The following is a 13,330-nucleotide window of genomic DNA, read 5'->3' on the forward strand; positions in this document are numbered from 1 at the left end:
AGTTTGCTTTTTTCCTAATTTAAAATTTGACATCGTTGTGTTTCTCTTCTATTCATATTACAATTTAATATTTCACTTTATTAAAAAAAAGTCGATCATTGTCGATCTGCCTTCAGAAAAGTCAGAACCTTGCTTCAAAATTATGGCTTTGAAATATGGCTCTGGTGATGAATACGGTTTCGAAATACACGAATAAATCATTCGCTAATAGTTAAGGCAGTTAATTAGTCCCCTTTGGGGCTAGTAATTAAATATGGAGTTATTTGCCATTTATACTATGTTGCAGTTCCTAACATTGTACTCAATTGTTAGAGACTATCGGAAATTTAGAATGGCGTGTTTGTAAGACTTTAGCTTAACAAACCAAGACACCGTTTACTTGCCCTTCAAGAGAACTCTAAAAATATATTTATAAATGAGAAGAAACGTATAATCGAAATTTCAGTTTAAGAATAAAATATGCGTATTTTCATTTTCTTTTACTGTGTATAAACTTCGATGAAATAAAATATAATAAACACAAGAATAAAACTTCCTGTTGGCAGAAAACAGTACCAAAGTAATTTTAGTGCTGTTTGGTGAAAAACAGCTTTAACTAACTTAAAATCTAATTAACGTTAGTTTCCTTGAACTCAAAATTAATTATTGTTATCTTTCTGAAAGTCAAAATTATGAATCTGTTACAGGTCAATATTTAAGTAATAGCTGACGTAACTGATCGATATTTGAAAACTTTGAAGGACACCAAGCTTAGTTAATTATAATTTGAGTTTCTAAAATCAAGTCCTTTTATGACTGAATTTGTGGAGAAATAATTACTTCGGACATAATCTTCAGATTTCTCATTCGATGCTTTAATCCAGTCTTCGGTATCGGCAAAATTCTCCTCCAATTCATTATTCAGGTGGTCTTTAAACTTTGCCGACTCTCAATATGATCTGAATCTATATTATCTTTAGCGGAACCCTTAAAATTATAATTCTTTTTGGTAGAGCCCTTAAACTACAGATTTGATGAAACACCTTGAATTATAAAACTTTTGTAGGACTCATAAAGCTGTAATTTTAATTGTTGGAAGCTCCAAAATTATGACTTTTTTGTGTAGCTCAAAAAGATATAATTTTTTTTTTTTTTTTACTAAAATTCTCTATCATCGTTAGAAGAATAACAATTATAGAAATGTGAGATAAAAAAAATATGAAACTCAAAACGACTAAAACTGCGTCATATCTAAAAACTCATCCACATTATGATGTGATTTTATGCTCCTGCATTGCGGATGGCTCTCCTCCAATAGCAGAGCTCTTTATTTAAACAAAGAAATCAAGTCTTTAAACACTGCTGTTACTATTTTGCGCAGTTATTTTTTTCTACTTCGCCTACCTTCTGCTTAGAGTGACGCTTAGCATCTGCTACCTATTGTTTATTATTCTAAAAATATAGGCTTTAGAAAATTATGCGGTGCATCTCGACCACATAAATGATGCCGTGTAAATCTAAAAATAAAATTATGTGTTGTTTAATCCAAGTCAAGTCATCCACATAAATTATATATATATATATATTAAAAATGAACGTTAGAAAAGCGTTAAAATATGTACATGTTTTAAGTGCACTTCGTTTGGAAAATGAAAAGAAAACCTTCATTTCATTACATTTTTACTAATGAAAACAGATTGCTTCATTTTAGTTCAGGTAACCATAACAACAGAAATAAATATTATTGAACTGTTTTAGGTTTGGTTTGGTTTATTGAGATTACGAGAAAGCACACTAGGGCTATCTACCTAAGGAGGGCCCACCAGCGGCCGAGCGGTAAAGTCTCTGAACACCGGTAGTTCGTCCGAGGTTCGAATCCCGCGAACTGGCTGGCTGCATGGGTGTTTTCGTGGTTTTCCCCATGTGTACGTGTAAACGAGCCAGTTTCCCTTAGAGCGTCCTCTCCGAAGGCATCCCTCCCCTTAGGCAGATAGCCCTAGTGTGCTTTGCCATAATTAAATACACCACACACCAACACCTAAGGGGATGAATGTCTTTCTTTGTGGAGAACTTTCTAAGGAAACTGGCTCGTATACACGTTACACATGGGGAAAACCACGAAAACGCCCATGCAGCCAGCCCGTTCGCGGGATTCGAACCTCGGACCGAACTACCGGTGTTCAGCGACTTTACCGCTTGGCCGCTGGTGGACCTTGAATTGTTTTAGATAGTTAGTTTTGGAATCCATGTGGTATTCAAAACCTGTTTCGAATTTCGTTTAATTCATTTGATGAGTCTTTATAAGGTTTGCGTGGAATCCCGGGGCTTCGCATAATACCTATTGAAGCCTGTTAACAAGAAAGATTCACAGCAGAAGCAGTGTTATAAGCAAGATTAATGACTTTCTCCGGCACCGTTGGCTGCTTGTACAAGTACAGAATAATTCTGAAGATATAAAAGCGAAATTATCAAAGGTCTAAAGGGTAAAGGTACAGAGCATTCTTTCCGATTAGAGGCATTATATAAAATTATCTCCTTGCGTTCAATTACGATTCTCTCGGAAAAGATATTTTTAAGCGATCCTTCTTAAGTATTTTCCTATATTATTCCTATACATTTTCTCTCCTATTCCTGTTTATTTTCCTATCCTTTTGCTATATATTTTCCTCTTTTTTTTCCCTGAGAAAACTGGGATTAGAAAATGTATAGATGAATCATGAAAATACATACCGTTTTCAAGATTCTGTAGCAAATCACTGTTACCCATTTCCAAGAATCTGTAATGAAAATTGAAAATAGATAAAAACTAACCTACGCATTAATTTTCCGTCTGCAATATTGATATTCGTTATTATCCATTTTCAATGTGCAGTGACTGAACTCTGCATATTAATGTATACTTTTAAAAGAAGGATTCTAATGTTCCAACTATAATTTATGGGGTGGAAATAAAACGCAACTGTCAGTGATTATGTACAGAAATTACTAAAGTAAGCCACTGACGAATTCTACCTAAAGTTTTAATAAACTTAAATAGCTACTAAACGATGCCTGTTTAACCTTCCTCTGCTTAAACGAATTCTCTTCCCACTTATTAGAAGTCAAAAATCTAAAAAGAGATGCAAATTTTAATTAGAAGGTTTATTAAATATTACGTCAAAAATTAGCAAAACCTAGTCCTAGTTGGAAGATCCCAGAAATTCAAACATTTAAATACGTACAACGCAGACGAAAACATTCACTGTTTTGCTGACAGGAATTCAGCTACTGCGGCTTCTAGCCCAGTGCACTCCAAATATGAAATTACTCACCAAAACATATCAGCACATAGGGGGATGTCTCAGGGATGAAAAGAATTCTAGATGGTTGCCTTATAAGGTAAGTTATCCCTCCTTCCAGCATGCCTTCGTGGTGTAACGGTTGGCGCACTCGGCGCGAGGTCCAGGTTCGAGTCCCGGCGAGAGCACTGCTCATTTTTCATGTCTCCCGCATAAAAAACCCAGTAACTCTACAGTGAAGCCCGAACCAAAAAAAAAAGATGGTGGATGATGATTCTTCACCTCCAGGATTTGGCGAATAGATTTCTAAATCCCAAGTTGCCCTTTAAAAGGATGGGGTATATAATGTACTTTTCTCTCTTCTTACAGGATGCCTTCGTGGTATCACGGTTAGTACACTCGGCGCCAGGTTCGAGTCCAGGTTCGAACCTCGCCGATGTACGTATTTAAATGTTCATTTTTCATGACTCCTGCTTCAAAATAACCTAATTACTCTACACTCTCGAGAATCTGTTGTAATCTATTTTAACTCAATTTGCATTCTGATGTTGATTGAAGGGAGAAATAGAAGTTACAGAGTAGAATCAACATAAAAATACACGTTAGTTGAAAATAAACCTTATTAATTTGCTTAATTTTAACTTAAATTTGGAAAGAACTGAATATTTTATTTCGTAAGTACTGTCGTCTTTTCAGGCAAAAATGCTTTCTTTATACAATCTTGATTTATTTTGATATTCACATATTTTCATTATTTAAAATTTTTGAAACATAACCCTGGGAATGAAAGAATGATTAACAGATAACGTATGTATTTCTTAAGGTATTAGATTCTTTTTAAAAATAATTAATATACTTTACAATCTGACTTCACCTTTAGTATTACTCTGAAACAGTTTATGTTTTTTAGTTCTATCATTTTGCACGCACAAATTCTTCCTTTAGAAACGCATTTTTAGTTTTTTAAAACAAAATATTTTAAGCTTATTCTTAGTTTTTGTAACATAAACCGAGGAATGAAAGAAAGAATAGCACAAAACTTTCCTGCATCTAAAAAGGATTAGATTAAAAAAATAATTAACTATTGAGAAAGAAAGGAACAAAAGTACCTTGTTAACCAAAGTTAAAATCAATTTTATATGTCTCATGCTAGTAGATCCACTAAAATATCGATTGTCTGATAGATGCTGAGAGGAGAAATTGGAAGGATATAGGAGTTTTTGAGACTAATGTGATGGGTTTTGTTTCAAGGACCACAATCTTTATTTGAGAACTGATGCACCACGCATAAAAAAAAATTCTAAACGAGAAGTCGTTTTCTTTTGTTTTCAATTTGCTGATCTGGCCGAATTTTTCTTTTACTCCTTTTCCGTTACTTTCCAATATTTCTCTCATAACTTTTAATGACTTCAGATTTTTTTAAAGCTTCCCCAGAAAGAGCAGCTCTTACAAGCAAAATGCCATAATTTATATTTGAAAATTTAGTTACGTATAACTAATTTGGTATTTAAGAATTAAACTACATTTTTATTAAAATTTTAAAAAAATATTAAATCATTTTAAAACTAAGCAAGCAAAAACCTTGTGCATGGCATAGATTTTATTCAAGACTGTATCAATTTTGACGACAAATAGTTACAGGTCCCTCTTCATGAGGAGCAAAGAAATCTACAACGAAGAGAAACCACGGCTGTATTTATAACCGCTAACCACAGTTGTATTTATACTCAAAAGGAGTAAAGCGAACAAGAAAGTAGAGCCGTTCTGCCAACGGATGGCTAACAGGGCATGGCCTTTTCCCCACACATTTTTATGATTAAAAAATTCCAACATAGAGATGTGCATTTTTGGGAAAAGGGACGAACCTGATCACTAGACATTCGGTTGCAATCTCAGAAAAGGTCTACACATTAGACATCCATCAACAAAGCAAGCATTCAAAAAATTATCATAAAAGCAAATTATCCCCAAAACAAAATATACAAAGTAATTCAATACTTTCAGACTAAGGATGCAGATCTATGCCTCTTTCACAGCGAAGTCGTCCGGACGTCAATGCATTGTCGCCCGAACGCCTGCGCTCATTTTCTACCTGGTGCTTTCCCCTATAACGTTAATGCATAACTCATTGGTTTCAGGAGCTGTTAAATGACATGCCAAACATTCTTTTGAAGCAAGTAAAAATAGCTCTGTAATTTGAATGCACCTTCCCTCTCCTTTGTTTAGCGTCAACATTGATCACCTTTGTTTAGCAGCAACATGCTGGCTAAAGCCATAGTTTCAGCCCGACTCAATAGAGTCGTGGACCCCAGAAGGGGGCTGATTTCCTAAATAAGTAGTGTAAGAAGATAATAAAGAATAGGTCGCTGTTACACTTATACCGTCACATGTAATATCTTAAGTAGCTAGATAGAGCAATATTTCAATCACGTGGTATTACAGAGGTGCTGGTATAGCTTCTGTTTATACCTACAGTGTCATAAATATTCTAAGATGGTGGAAAGGTTAGTATCATTGACTGCCGTACTGACAGGCCCAAATTTGGATACCGTACTGACAGGCCCAGAGGGCATGGATGTTTGTAAAGGTATAGTGCCTGTGTGGCAAAGAAGCACTCAAAATAGTAGAAGCCAAAAGTCCTCTCAAATGGTTGTTAGTAAGGAACGAGGGGTCGGAGATCCTTGGACCGCCCCCGGGCTGTTTTCCATCAAAATTCGAGCGTAACGTAACAGTTAGGAATGTCTGGCGATACCTAATTTACCTTCGAAAATGCACAGGTGCCAGCTTTGTTTCAACATTTTCCTGCAGTGATGTCAGACTTTAGTAGCGTGATTTGACTATCTTGTATACTGAACTTTACAGAGACATGGAAATAACGAAAGTGCAGCAACAAGGGTAGAGACTACACATCCTATACGAACAGGCCTATTCGAAGGGGTCAAGGGCCCGCGAGTAGTTACTGGATAATGTATTTGTTCTTTGCGCAGGTAACTTCCACTTTATAAGATACTGACTAAATTTGACACTCCGAAACTTTGCTATCTGCATGCGGGACATTCACTGCATACCTACCATGTAAGGGCTTGCATACGAATATGTGTCACACAAAATCGTTTGTGGTTAATATTTCGACCAGCATTGTTTGGACACCACTTAGTTGGCCATACGTCATGCCAGATGATTATCATTACTTAATACTTATTTGGACTTAGAGGATCGAGCATGGCGTTTCCTTTCCCTGGCTTAAAGATCACCAGACTTAACGTGCCTTAATCATTTATTCTGAAGTTACGTAAAAATACTGGTGTATGTCTGCCCTTGAACGCGATGGAGAGTACCTTAGGAAACTGATGAGTATTTCGTAAAATTTAGAACTATCGTACTCCGAAATTGATTTTAAAATTCTACATCACCCAGCACTTTTAAGAAATAAGTTATTTCTTTGCAAAAAGCTGCATTTTTTCTGCCTTGATGTACAGTATAACCATGAATGATGTGTCCATGAATAATGGATACCTGATTAGCAACGAGTTGCTGCTCGTGTGATCTTAATAACACGATAAGGCATGCATTGAAGCTTACAAAAGTATTCCAGAAGAATGGCCTGCCATACGTCCTGTAAGATTTTCCAGAAGTATGTGAAGGACATTAGTACAGGATAACTTGTTTGCACACCTTCAAGATATTTCAATTTTCAAGATATCCCAGTTGTATTAAATGGGATTTAAATGTGGTCTTTTCGGTTGCCATTTCATCAGAGAAAATTCCACTGAATTCCTCTCGAACCAGTAGTAGCTTACTATGATCTGTGACAGTTTTCCTGCCAGTATCCTCCATCTTCTTATGGATGGCACTAATGTCTAAAGCCATAAAAGTGATCGTACCAGCAGATTTATCCAGCAAATCTATGCAATTAGGTGCAGTAAGGATGCTAGGTACAAGCGCCAAACGTTCCAAACATAGTAAAAAGTAAATATACCTTAGAGCAGCGATTCCCTATCTGCGCTCTGCTGCAGAGCAAAAGTGACGCATCGCATTGTTTGTATTGTGAAGTCCAATACAAAAACGAATGTTTTGTAACAAGTTCCCCTTTCTAATGCCTTAGAGTAGAAATGGCTATTTGTAGACTCTTGCTTGTTGTACGAGAATTCCTAATTAAAGCTTTCATAGGATGATGTTTTATCTGATTTATAATCTTTTTATTTTGAATAATTTGACTATTTCTCGTCGATAAACCACGAACATGTACGAAAGTTTTAATATAGATATATTTCTTATTTTGTTGAAAGTAATAAAATATTCATGTTACAATAATCAAAATTTACAATTTCGAAACGTTTCTCAGAAGTAATGAGAAGAAAGAGAGAAAATTTTTTTAGTTTCCGATCAGATCGGCACTTTTGTCTGCATGATGATAATAAATATTTAACAATACGGCGTTCTGATTTTTTCAGCATACTCCTGAACATTCTTTTTATTATGCAGGAAAGTGTTATAACTTCAGTTAGCCAAAAAGAATTGGAAACACAATCTTTACTTAAAAGAAAAGATCGGATGGCTCTTCATTCCATAATTCTTAAAAATAAGTGTGCCATGGATCTGATGCAGTAATTCAGCTGTATTTATAACCTAATACACTGTTATACACTGTCATTTAATTTGTGACCCTGACACAGCACTATAGGCCATATAGTTTATTTCTCCCACCTTCTTAGCATGCCTTCGTGGTGTAGTGGTCAGCACGCTCGACGTGTATTCGAGAGGTCCGTGGTTCGAGTCCCGGCGAGTGCATTGCTCATTTTTCACATTACTTCGAAATAACCTAATGTCTCTACAGTGGAGCCCGAACCAAAAAAGGTGGTGGATGATGATTCTCCACCACGAGGATTTGGTGATTGGGTCTCCTAATCCCCAGTAGCTCTTTAAAAGGGGGAGTATATAAGGTATTTCTCCCGCCTTTTTACCATGCGTTCGTGGTGTACTGGTCAGCACGCTGGATGCGTATTCGAGAGGCCCGTGGTCGAGTCCCGGCGAGGGTATTGCTCATTTTTCACATCTCCTACTTCGAAATAACGTAATGCCTCTACAAGTTCATTAACAAAACATCAAAAGTTTCCGCGGAAGGAAAACATAAAGTAGGTAACTTACATTACGGCAGATCAAATTCAACTAGTCATAATTTAATTTTTTTCAGGAACTGAAGATAAAGTGTGCAGCTCAACTCTATTATTGATACTTTAGTGTAACACATCAATTTTATTTTCTGGGTTCAAAAATAAAAGTTTCTTAATATTAATGACAGAATAATAAAAAGAGAAATAAACATAAAAAATTACAATTTCGAATATCAGTATTTACATCAAAGGATATATTTTTTAGGATGTCTGCTGAAACTTTGGCAGCATGTTTCACACACAAAAAAAAAAGTCGCAAGTCAAAGGAGATGAAGCTCCGAGAAGGGCTTAAGTAATTTTATAAATATGGGTGACTTCGGAGCGGAGAACCGTTCAACTCAGTTATTTAGATCAAAGCTTGCGATTGTACTCAGTTCCTGTTCCGTAATTACTGATGCACTCAATGTGTGTTCCGTAATTACTGATGCACTACTGTGACAATCCATCCAATTTCTTTTGGCCTCCTTGGCTATTACCTTGCTGTTTGAAGTTTTATCTCTTTCAATACCATATCAACTCCTTCCCGTTTAACTGACATGTATTTATTAAAGGCATCTCTATGAACTCACAGCGCACGACAGTATGTTAAACAATTTAAAAAGAAATTAAACGAATACTCAAATGTCTGGTTGCTTAACAGAACACGAAAATTTGCTTTACGATAAAATTACTTTCAGAGGTGATGAAAAGTATGTAATATCTTTAAGGAATTATTTGGATTTTTTCAATATCTAGAATAGCTATAGTCCTAGTTAAGAGTCGGGATACTTTGAAGCTTTAATGAACCTTTTATTGGGACATTTTTATTAAACTATTTTAAAGAATTGTTTTAATCTTTTACTTATCAGTTTTGACATGCTGAAGGAAGATATTGACAAGACAAGAATAATGTTACAGTTTACTTAGAGCTGACAGTCGAATTAGCTGAAGTCAGTTCCCAAATGACTCCAGCAGTCACGTCGATCAATACTTACGTGATTTGAACTCTTCAGCTAAACTATAAATTCGGAGTTCTGGAGAACAATGTGTATGTTTCAGAATATATCGAGCGCTTTTGCAGTTTAAAGTAAAGCGACAGACACCTCGAATTATGGGGTTCAGTCTCAAATTTTAGTTTAGTTTCTCAGTTCAGAACATTTTTTCGGAATCTGCAGAATTTTTGCTGTTTTCTCTCAACATTTTAATGGAGCTGTTTTTATGATACCGAAACAAAACAATGCGTTCGTAACATTTGATTTAAGTTTAACTGACAGTTTGATTAATGTTAATTGTTTTCCTTTGAGCTTTATTTCGTCACGTAACCGCTCAGTCTTGGTATAGAACAGGTCTTGGCTTACAACGTTTCAAGACGATTTCTTATCAGCCACAGTCGAATATTGCAAAGTAGATAAACAGAAATATAGTTAAAATTATCCTCCAGTTATATATACAATTATCACCATTGTTAGGATGTTGTGTCAATGAACTCTCATTTGCTTTGAGAATAGCCAAACCTGATACAGCTAGGAAGAGACTGGCTGAATTATTTCTTGGCAGAAAGTTAATTACGCCTCTCAATAAACTTTTTTTTTATTCAAACGTGTTCTACGGAATTTAAGATAGGAGAGCTTCAAAAATTAATAGATGTGGCACTTAGAAATTAGGATATGGCTCGGGCGAAACACGTTTTATTACGAAAAAAGAGGGGGGAAGTTGATTTTAATGTGAGCGATAACGTCTGGAAAATTAAATGTTCTCTTTCGTATGGACAAGATGGAAAGGTTGGAAAGTTACCGATTGAGAAGCCCAGCCAGAGGTTCACAGCAGCAGGAAAAGATCAGGGCAACCAAGCCAGAATAAAATTGCAAGTGATGAATGGATGATGAACCAGTCCAACGGGCGAAGTTCGAAGCGAACCAGAGAAGGTTTCTGACAGCACATTCAAGCAGCAAGAAAATGGCCGGCTATACCAGAATTCCTACAGCCAGGCGAATATGGAACAGGACCCAAAAATAGGCTAGAGATACGGAGCGAGCTTATAGTGTAGTATTTGTGCAGTCTTTGACTACTGCTCAAAGTTTAATTAAAATTTTCCTGTTCTATTTAACAGCATCACTACCAGTTATGGTTATTGTAGCACAAGAGCGTGCCCTTATGTTACAAGTTCTGTTTAAATGAAAAGTTTGTTATAACCTTCTTAATCCTTTGTCGTTTATCTTAGACAGAGAGATAACTCGCTTCACATCTTTAGGGTTATAGGACTAAGGATTACCAGATCAACTGTAACTCTATAAAACAAAATCGGATCCCCTGAAGCTGATCCAAGCAAAACGATCCACATTATTCAGAAAATATAATCCTCTACTCCAGAAATAACATTTTAAACACAGAGTTTTCCTGCATTTGTCAATATCAAATCAAATTCAGATTAATGGGGATAAACTTCTCTGAAACTGGATCTCTAATTTTGAATAATTCTGCTTTTGATAATTTTCATTTTGATATAATTATTGCTAAAAATACTTAAAATCTTATTACATGAAATCAATTAAGCACTATTTTGATAAGTTTTCTATTGAATTCTGTTATACTTTTAATTGATACATCAGTATGTCAATATTTTCTAATAATTAATAAAAAAATTTAATGGAATTATTAAAAATATCCTCGGATTATTTAATGGACATAATTTTACTAATTTTGTTTCTTATTATTGACCATTATTATGTAGTAATTTCGTTTTTTCCTTTCTTGTTTACTTATTATCTAATTGTTTTCGTGTTCGCGTTTTAGAAAATTTTCAGTTATTACTCATTAAAAATATTTCCTCTTAGCATAAATACATAAATACATTAGCAGAGCCAAATAACCCTGCTAAAAACAATATTTGCATTATATAAACTTAAAATTTATCCTTTTTAATTCACTCATATGCAAAATACACTGCTGCTTAAACGAAGAATAAACATCTAAACACAAAAATAATAGAATATAAAAGTACTACTTTTAAAACATCTGAAGACGGAATTTTAATGCTCTCCGCAAACGATTTGAGCGTGACACGATGGTTATATGTAATGTTCTTTCAACAACAAAATTGGTATTTTAATGAAGAACAGACTGCGAAAAATGTGCTTTTCTTGAAAACTTTTGAATGGTTTGTGAAAGCTTTTTTGAACTTGGATAAAATCATTTTAATTAAATGTTAGAACAGATATCACGGAAGCTTAGTTTGCGTGAGAAAATGCCATGACTGGGAGTCATTAGCTCTTAGATTCTATTTATACGATGATCACTTTTTAAGCGTACAAGGATGGAATTATTCTCTCAATTTGTTTAAATTTCAAATGCATTTCTTCCTGTCTTTCGATTACTATTTTATTGTAAAATATTTCATCATTTTTCTCAGAGATCAGTTTGAAGTTGTATTAAAGTTTCAATTTACTTTTTACTAAACGCACTTTTATATACACTGGTGTGCAAAACTTAAGCAACAATTTAAATTTTAATCAGATAGCCATGAAATTGCGAAAACGGGGCTCTCGTGATCAATGCAATGAACATGGAATTCAGTAGAAAGGTCATGCGTATGTAAATATCAGGAACAAAACCTCACAGGCGACGTGAGCGTACGCAAAACCCGTGCAGTGGGCGCGCTTAGTTCAAGACTACAATAAAAGGAAGGACGAAGACGCAATTAAAGACATTCGCTGCAAGTTCAAGCAAGTGCTTTTATGTCTAGAAGAAATCACCTGGATGACTTTACACGTGGAAGAATTATTGGAAAGCTGGAGGAGGGGGATAATGTGACCAGTGTAGCTGAAGAGTTCGGTATCAACAAAAGAGTCATTTTTCACCCTTGGAAAGCCTTCTAAACCATAGGTACAGCTGTTAGAAAGGTTGGTGCCGCCCAAGGAAAATAACTGCAGTGGATGACCAATATATCGTCCACCAGGCGAAACGATCCCGAAACCAGTCAGCAAGCGCCATAGCTCAGCAACTGTGTACACCAACGAGGCGACACGTGTCGCGGTTTACTGTTTCCAGATGTCTTAATTAAGATGGCCTATACGCCCGCCGCCCTGAAAGCTGCATCCCTTTGAAAGTTGGCCATCGGCGCCACCATTTAGAGTGGTGCAAGGAGCACAAAAACTGGACATCTCATCAATGGACTCGTGTCCCTTTTATGGATAAGAGTCTTTTTAGTCCACAAGCGATTCTCAATGTCAGTTGACTTGGAAAGAGGTCGGAACACGGTTTCATCCCAGTAACATCACGGAAAAAGACCGTTACAGTGGTCCTGGAGATCTCGTCTGGGAAAGGATTATGCCAAACGGGCGGACAGAGCTCTACGCTTTCTGCAGAGATTCTGAAGAGATCGCTATTGTCAGGAGCTGATGCTTCCCCATGTGCATCTGTTTCGAGGTGTCATTGGAGAAGACTTCGTGTTTACGGATGACAATGCACGGCCACATCGGCCTCCTGCTGTTCAGAAGTTACTGTATCGGGAAGATATCACTCGAATGGATTGGCCAGCGTACTCCCCTGACTTAAATTTCATAGAACATGTGTAGATGCTTTGCAGAGACTCCTTGCGGCATGATTACATCCTCCGGAGAACACCAACAACTGAAAAAGATGGTGATTGAGGAATGGGCACTCTTACCTCAAGATCTGTTAAACAATCTGGTGCTGAGTATAGAAAGACGGTGCAAAGCAACCATTGCAGTAAGGGGAGGGCATATCCTATTAAAAAAAAAAAAAAAAAAAAAAAAAAAAAACATCTGCTTGTTGTAACGATACTATGAGTTCAATGAAGCCTGTTTTTTGTCTGATTCCATACTGTAAGTATTGTATTCATTTTTACGTAACTATGCTTTCGCCATCGTTTAATACAAAATGTTGTCTCACATTTCTGAA

At 35.9% G+C, this 13,330-nt stretch overlaps 1 protein-coding gene and 1 non-coding gene across 6 annotated transcripts in view; one reads left to right on the forward strand and one right to left on the reverse strand.

The window, feature by feature from the left end:
• Nucleotides 1-13,330, reverse strand: part of LOC118181150 (coiled-coil domain-containing protein CG32809-like) — a 1,535,131-nt gene that overhangs the window by 1,132,720 nt on the left and 389,081 nt on the right. The gene's annotated exons all lie outside the window — the stretch shown is intronic.
• TRNAT-UGU (transfer RNA threonine (anticodon UGU)) lies at nucleotides 7,976-8,048 on the forward strand. Its single transcript has one exon. It is a non-coding gene; the product is annotated as a tRNA-Thr (tRNA).

The sequence above is a fragment of the Stegodyphus dumicola genome, chromosome 2 (assembly GCF_044657685.1).
Source record: "Stegodyphus dumicola isolate Sdum_Otavi_A_Nest chromosome 2, ASM4465768v1".
Taxonomy (NCBI): domain Eukaryota; kingdom Metazoa; phylum Arthropoda; class Arachnida; order Araneae; family Eresidae; genus Stegodyphus; species Stegodyphus dumicola.